We start from the raw sequence: 7862 nt of genomic DNA, 5'->3' as shown, positions 1-7862 counted from the left end.
CTATTTAGCACTGTTTTCACGATCTAGGACGTTTTCAGCTTGATTGTTCCGTTTCCGGCACATTTTGAATATTTAGCTCTGTTTTCACGATCTAAGACGTTTTCAACTGATTTTTCCATTTCCAGCATATGTTTGGATATTCGAATTCCTCACGTCGCCATCACTCAAAAAATGCTATTTAGCACTGTTTTCACGATCCAAGACGTTTTCAGCCTGATATTTCCATTTCCGGCGCTTGTTTGAATATATGTATTTTCGACGTCACCAATCGCTCTAAAAACGCTATGTAGCACTGTTTTCACGACCTAAGACGTTTTCAACTACTTTTTTCCATTTCCAGCCCATGTTTCAATATTCGAATTCTCCACGTTGCCAATCGCTCTATAAACGCTCTTTAGCACTGTTTTCACGATCCAAGACGTTTTCAACTGATTTTTCCATTTCCAGCCCATGTTTGAATAATTGAATTCTCCACGTCGCCAGTCGCTGTAAAAACGCTATTTAACACTGTTTTCACGATCTAAGACGTTTTCAACTTAATTTTTCCATTTCCGGCGCGTGTTTGAATATTCGTATTTTCGACGTCGCCAAACGCTCTAAAACGCTTTTTAGCGCTGTTTTCACGATCTGAGATGTTTTCAGCTTGATTTTTCCATTTCCGGCGCATTTTGAATATTCGTATTCTTCACGTCGCCAATCGCTCTAAAAAACGCTATTTAGCACTGTTTTCACGATGAAAGACGTTTTCAGCTAGATTTTTTTCATTTCCGGCGCATTTTTAATATTCGTATTCTCCATGTCGCCAATCGCTCTAAAAACGCGATTTAGCACCGTTTTCACCATCTAAGACGTTTTCAGCTGACTTTTCCATTTCCAGCCCGTGTTTGAATATTGGTATTCTCCACGTCGCCAAACGCTCTAAAAACCCTATTTAGCACTGTTTTCACGATCTAGGACGTTTTCAGCTTGATTGTTCCATTTCCGGCGCATTTTTAATATTCGTATTCTCCATGTCGGCAATCGCTCTAAAAACGCGATTTAGCATTGTTTTCACCATCTAAGACGTTTTCAGCTGATTTTTCCATTTCCAGCCCATGTTTGAATATTGGTATTCTCCACGTCGCCAAACGCTCTAAAAACCCTACTTAGCACTGTTTTCACGATCTAGGACGTTTTCAGCTTGATTGTTCCGTTTCCGGCACATTATGAATATTTAGCTCTGTTTTCACGATCTAAGACGTTTTCAACTGATTTTTCCATTTCCAGCATATGTTTGGATATTCGAATTCCTCACGTCGCCATCACTCAAAAAATGCTTTTTAGCACTGTTTTCACGATCCAAGACGTTTTCAACTGATTTTTCCATTTCCAGCCCATGTTTGAATAATTGAATTCTCCACGTCGCCAATCGCTGTAAAAACGCTATTTAACACTGTTTTCACGATCTAAGACGTTTTCAACTTAATTTTTCCATTTCCGGCGCGTGTTTGAATATTCGTATTTTCGACGTCGCCAATCGCTCTAAAAACGCTTTTTGGCACTGTTTTCGCGATCTAAGACGTTATCAGAGTAATTTTTCGGTTTCCGGCGCTTGTTTGAATATACGTATTTGGAACGTCGCCAATCGCTCTAAAAACGCTTTTTAGCACTGTTTTCACGATCCAAGACGTTTTCAACTGATTTTTCCATTTCCAGCCCATGTTTGAATAATTGAATTCTCCACGTCGCCAGTCGCTGTAAAAACGCTATTTAACACTGTTTTCACGATCTAAGACGTTTTCAACTTAATTTTTCCATTTCCGGCGCGTGTTTGAATATTCGTATTTTCGACGTCGCCAAACGCTCTAAAAAACGCTTTTTAGCGCTGTTTTCACGATCTGAGATGTTTTCAGCTTGATTTTTCCATTTCCGGCGCATTTTGAATATTCGTATTCTTCACGTCGCCAATCGCTCTAAAAACGCTATTTAGCACTGTTTTCACGATCTAGGACGTTTTCAGCTTGATTGTTCCATTTCCGGCGCATTTTGAATATTTAGCTCTGTTTTCACGATCTAAAATGTTTTCAACTGATTTTTCCATTTCCAGCATATGTTTGGATATTCAATTCCTCACGTCGCCATCACTCAAAAAACGCTATTTAGCACTGTTTTCACGATCCAAGACGTTTTCAGCCTGATTTTTCCATTTCCGGCGCTTGTTTGAATATTCGTATTTTCGACGTCGCCAAACGCTCCAAAAACGCTTTTTAGCGCTGTTTTCACGATCTGAGATGTTTTCAGCTTGATTTTTCCATTTCCGGCGCATTTTGAATATTCGTATTCTTCACGTCGCCAATCGCTCTAAAAACGCTATTTAGCACTGTTTTCACGATCTAGGACGTTTTCAGCTTGATTGTTCCATTTCCGGCGCATTTTGAATATTTAGCTCTGTTTTCACGATCTAAAACGTTTTCAACTGATTTTTCCATTTCCAGCATATGTTTGGATATTCAATTCCTCACGTCGCCATCACTCAAAAAACGCTATTTAGCACTGTTTTCACGATCCAAGACGTTTTCAGCCTGATTTTTCCATTTCCGGCGCTTGTTTGAATATTCGTATTTTCGACGTCGCCAAACGCTCCAAAAACGCTTTTTAGCGCTGTTTTCACGATCTGAGATGTTTTCAGCTTGATTTTTCCATTTCCGGCGCATTTTGAATATTCGTATTCTCCACGTCGCCAATCGCTCTAAAAACCTATTTAGCACTGTTTTCACGATCAAAGACGTTTTCAGCTAGATTTTTTCATTTCCGGCGCATTTTTAATATTCGTATTCTCCATGTCGCCAATCGCTCTAAAACGCGATTTAGCACCGTTTTCACTATCTAAGACGTTTTCAGCTGATTTTTCCATTTCCAGCCCATGTTTGAATATTGGTATTCCCCACGTCGCCAAACGCTCTAAAAACCCTATTTAGCACTGTTTTCACGATCTAGTACGTTTTCAGCTTGATTGTTCCATTTCCGGCGCATTTTGAATATTTAGCTCTGTTGTCACGATCTAAGACGTTTTCAACTGATTTTTCCATTTCCAGCATATGTTTGGATATTCGAATTCCTCACGTCGCCATCACTCAAAAAACGCTATTTAGCACTGTTTTCACGATCCAAGACGTTTTCAGCCTGATTTTTCCATTTCCGGCGCTTGTTTGAATATATGTATTTTCGACGTCACCAATCGCTCTAAAAACGCTATGTAGCACTGTTTTCACGATCTAAGACGTTTTCAACTAATTTTTCCATTTCCAGCCCATGTTTCAATATTCGAATTCTTCACGTCGCCAATCGCTCTAAAAACGCTTTTTAGCACTGTTTTCACGATCCAAGAAGTTTTCAACTGGTTTTTTCCATTTCCAGCCCATGTTTGAATATTCGAATTCTCCACGTCACCAATCGTTCTAAACACGCTATTTAGCACTGTTTTCACGATCTAAGGCGTTTTCAACTGATTTTTCCATTTCCAGCATATGTTTGAATATTCGAATTCCTCACGTCGCCATCACCCAAAAAACGCTATATAGCACTGTTTTCACGATCCAAGACGTTTTCAACAGATTTTTCCATTTCTAGCCCGTGTTTGAATATCCGTATTTTCGACGTCGCCAATCGCTCTAAAAACGCTTTTTAGCACTGTTTTCGCGATCTAAGACGTTATCAGAGTAATTTTTCGATTTCCAGCGCTTGTTTGAATATACGTATTTTGGACGTCGCCAATCGCTCTAAAAACGCTTTTTAGCACTGTTTTCACGATCCAAGACGTTTTCAACCAATTTTTCCATTTCCAGCCCATGTTTGAATAATTGAATTCTCCACGTCGCCAGTCGCTGTGAAAACGCTACTTAACACTGTTTTCACGATCTAAGACGTTTTCAACTTAATTTTTCCATTTGCGGCGCGTGTTTGAATATTCGTATTTTCGACGTCGCCAAACGCTCTAAAAACGCTTTTTAGCACTGTTTTCGCGATCTAAGACGTTATCAGAGTAATTTTTCGGTTTCCGGCGCGTTTGAATATACGTATTTTGGACGTCGCAAATCGCTCTAAAAACGCTTTTTAGCACTGTTTTCACGATCCAAGACGTTTTCAACTGATTTTTCCATTTCCAGCCCATGTTTGAATATTCGAATTCTCCACGTCACCAATCGTTCTAAAAACGCTATTTAGCGCTGTTTTCACGATCAGAGATGTTTTCAGCTTGATTTTTCCATTTCCGGCGCATTTTGAATATTCGTATTCTCCACCTCGCCAATCGCTCTAAAACGCTATTTAGCACTGTTTTCACGATCAAAGACGTTTTCAGCTAGAATTTTTTCATTTCCGGCGCATTTTTAATATTCGTATTCTCCATGTCGCCAATCGCTCTAAAAACGCGATTCAGCACTGTTTTCACCATCTAAGACGTTTTCAGCTGATTTTTCCATTTCCAGCCCATGTTTGAATATTGGTATTCTCCACGTCGCCAAACGCTCTAAACACCCTATTTAGCACTGTTTTCACGATCTAGGACGTTTTGAGCTTGATTGTTCCATTTCCGGCGCATTTTGAATATTTAGCTCTGTTTTCACAATCTAAGACGTTTTCAACTGATTTTTCCATTTCCAGCATATGTTTGGATAATCGAATTCCTCACGTCGCCATCATTGAAAAAACGCTATTTAGCACTGTTTTCATGATCCAAGACGTTTTCAGCCTGGTTTTTCCATTTCCGGTGCTTGTTTGAATATATGTATTTCGACGTCACCAATCGCTCTAAAAACGCTATTTAACACTGTTTTCACGATCTAAGACGTTTTCAACTTAATTTTTCCATTTCCGGCGCGTGCTTGAATAATTGAATTCTCCACGTCGCCAGTCGCTGTGAAAACGCTATTTAACACTGTTTTCATGATCTAAGACGTTTTCAACTTAATTTTTCCATTTCCGGCGCGTGTTTGAATATTCGTATTTTCGACGTCGCCAAACGCTCTAAAAACGCTATTTAGCACTGTTTTCACGACCAAAGACGTTTTCAGCTAGATTTTTTCATTTCCGGCGCATTTTTAATATTCGTATTCTCCATGTCGCCAATCGCTCTAAAAACGCGATTCAGCACTGTTTTCACCATCTAAGACGTTTTCAGCTGATTTTTCCATTTCCAGACCATGTTTGAATATTGGTATTCTCCACGTCGCCAAACGCTCTAAAAACCCTATTTAGCACTGTTTTCACGATCTAGGACGTTTTCAGCTTGATTGTTCCATTTCCGGCGCATTTTGAATATTTAGCTCTGTTTTCACGATCTAAGACGTTTTCAACTGATTTTTTTCATTTCCAGCATATGTTTGGATATTCGAATTCCTCACGTCGCCATCACTCAAAAAACGCTATTTAGCACTGTTTTCATGATCCAAGACGTTTTCAGCGTGATTTTTCCATTTCCGGTGCTTGTTTGAATATACGTATTTTGGACGTCGCCAATCGCTCTAAAAACGCTTTTTAGCACTGTTTTCACGATCCAAGACGTTTTCAACCGATTTTTCCATTTCCAGCCCATGTTTGAATAATTGAATTCTCCACGTCGCCAGTCGCCGTGAAAACGCTATTTAACACTGTTTTCATGATCTAAGACGTTTTCAACTTAATTTTTCCATTTCCGCCGCGTGTTTGAATATTCGTATTTTCGACGTCGCCAAACGCTCTAAAAACGCTTTTCAGCACTGTTTTCGCGATCTAAGACGTTTTCAACTAGATTTTTTCATTTCCGGCACATTTTTAATATTCGTATTCTCCATGTCGCCAATCGCTCTAAAAACGCGATTTAGCACTGTTTTCACGATCTAAGACGTTTTCAACTTAATTTTTCCATTTCCGGCGCGTGTTTGAATATTCGTATTTTCGACGTCGCCAATCGCTCTAAAAACGCTTTTTAGCACTGTTTTCACGATCTAGGACGTTTTCAGCTTGATTGTTCCATTTCCGGCGCATTTTGAATATTTAGCTGTTTTCACGATCTCAGACGTTTTCAACTGATTTTTCCATTTCCAGCATATGTTTGGATATTCGAATTCCTCACGCGTCATCACTCAAAAAACGCCATTTAGCACTGTTTTCATGATCCAAGACGTTTTCAGCCTGATTTTTCCATTTCCGGCGCTTCTTTGAATATATGTATTTTCGACGTCACCAATCGCTCTAAAAACGCTATGTAGCACTGTTTTCACGATCTAAGACGTTTTCAACTAATTTTTCCATTTCCAGCCCATGTTTCAATATTCGAATTCCTCACGTCGCCATCACCCAAAAAACGCTATTTAGCACTGTTTTCACGATCCAAGACGTTTTCAACTGATTTTTCCATTTCCAGCCCGTGTTTGAATATTCGTATTTTCGACGTCGCCAATCGCTCTAAAAACGCTTTTTAGCACTGTTTTCGCGATCTAAGACGTTATCAGAGTAATTTTTCGATTTCCAGCGCCTGTTTGAATATACGTATTTTGGACGTCGCCAATCGCTCTAAAAACGCTTTTTAGCACTGTTTTCACGATCCAAGACATTTTCAACTGATTTTTCCATTTCCAGCCCATGTTTGAATAATTGAATTCTCCACGTCGCCAGTCGCTGTAAAAACGCTATTTAACACTGTTTTCACGATCTAAGACGTTTTCAACTTAATTTTTTCATTTCCGGCGCGTGTTTGAATACTCGTATTTTCGACGTCGCCAAACGCTCTAAAAACGCTTTTTAGCACTGTTTTCGCGATCTAAGACGTTATCAGAGTAATTTTTCGGTTTCCGGCGCGTGCTTGAATACACGTATTTTGGACGTCGCAAATCGGTCTAAAAACGCTTTTTAGCACTGTTTTCAGGATCCAAGACGTTTTCAGCTGATTTTTCCATTTCCAGCCCATGTTTGAATATTGGTATTCTCCACGTCGCCAAACGCTCTAAAAACCCTATTTAGCACTGTTTTCACGATCTAAGACGTTTTCAACTGATTTTTCCATTTCCAGCATGTGTTTGAATATTCGAATTCCTCACGTCGCCATCACCCAAAAAACGCTATTTAGCACTGTTTTCACGATCCAAGACGTTTTCAACTGATTTTTCCATTTCTAGCCCGTGTTTGAATATTCGTATTTTCGACGTCGCCAATCGCTCTAAAAACGCTTTTTAGCACTGTTTTCGCGATCGAAGACGTTATCAGAGTAATTTTTCGATTTCCAGCGCTTGTTTGAATATACGTATTTTGGACGTCGCCAATCGCTCTAAAAACGCTTTTTAGCACTGTTTTCACGATCCAAGACGTTTTCAACCAATTTTTCCATTTCCAGCCCATGTTTGAATAATTGAATTCTCCACGTCGCCAGTCGCTGTGAAAACGCTACTTAACACTGTTTTCACGATCTAAGACGTTTTCAACTTAATTTTTCCATTTCCGGCGCGTGTTTGAATATTCGTATTTTCGACGTCGCCAATCGCTCTAAAGACGCTTTCTAGCACTGTTTTCGCGATCTAAGACGTTATCAGAGTAATTTTTCGATTTCCAGCGCCTGTTTGAATATACGTATTTTGGACGTCGCCAATCGCTCTAAAAACGCTCTTTAGCACTGTTTTCACGATCTAGGACGTTTTCAGCTTGATTGTTCCGTTTCCGGCGCATTTTGAATATTTAGCTCTGTTTTCACGATCTAAGACGTTTTCAACTGATTTTTCCATTTCCAGCATATGTTTGGATATTCAATTCCTCACGTCGCCGTCACTCAAAAAACGCTATTTAGCACTGTTTTCACGATCCAAGACGTTTTCAGCCTGATTTTTCCATTTCCGGCGCTTGTTTGAACATAT

This window comes from Ornithodoros turicata, chromosome 6, assembly GCF_037126465.1.
Source record: "Ornithodoros turicata isolate Travis chromosome 6, ASM3712646v1, whole genome shotgun sequence".
Taxonomy (NCBI): domain Eukaryota; kingdom Metazoa; phylum Arthropoda; class Arachnida; order Ixodida; family Argasidae; genus Ornithodoros; species Ornithodoros turicata.
The sequence above is the reverse complement of the archived record's forward strand: the minus strand, read 5'-3'. Positions refer to the sequence as shown.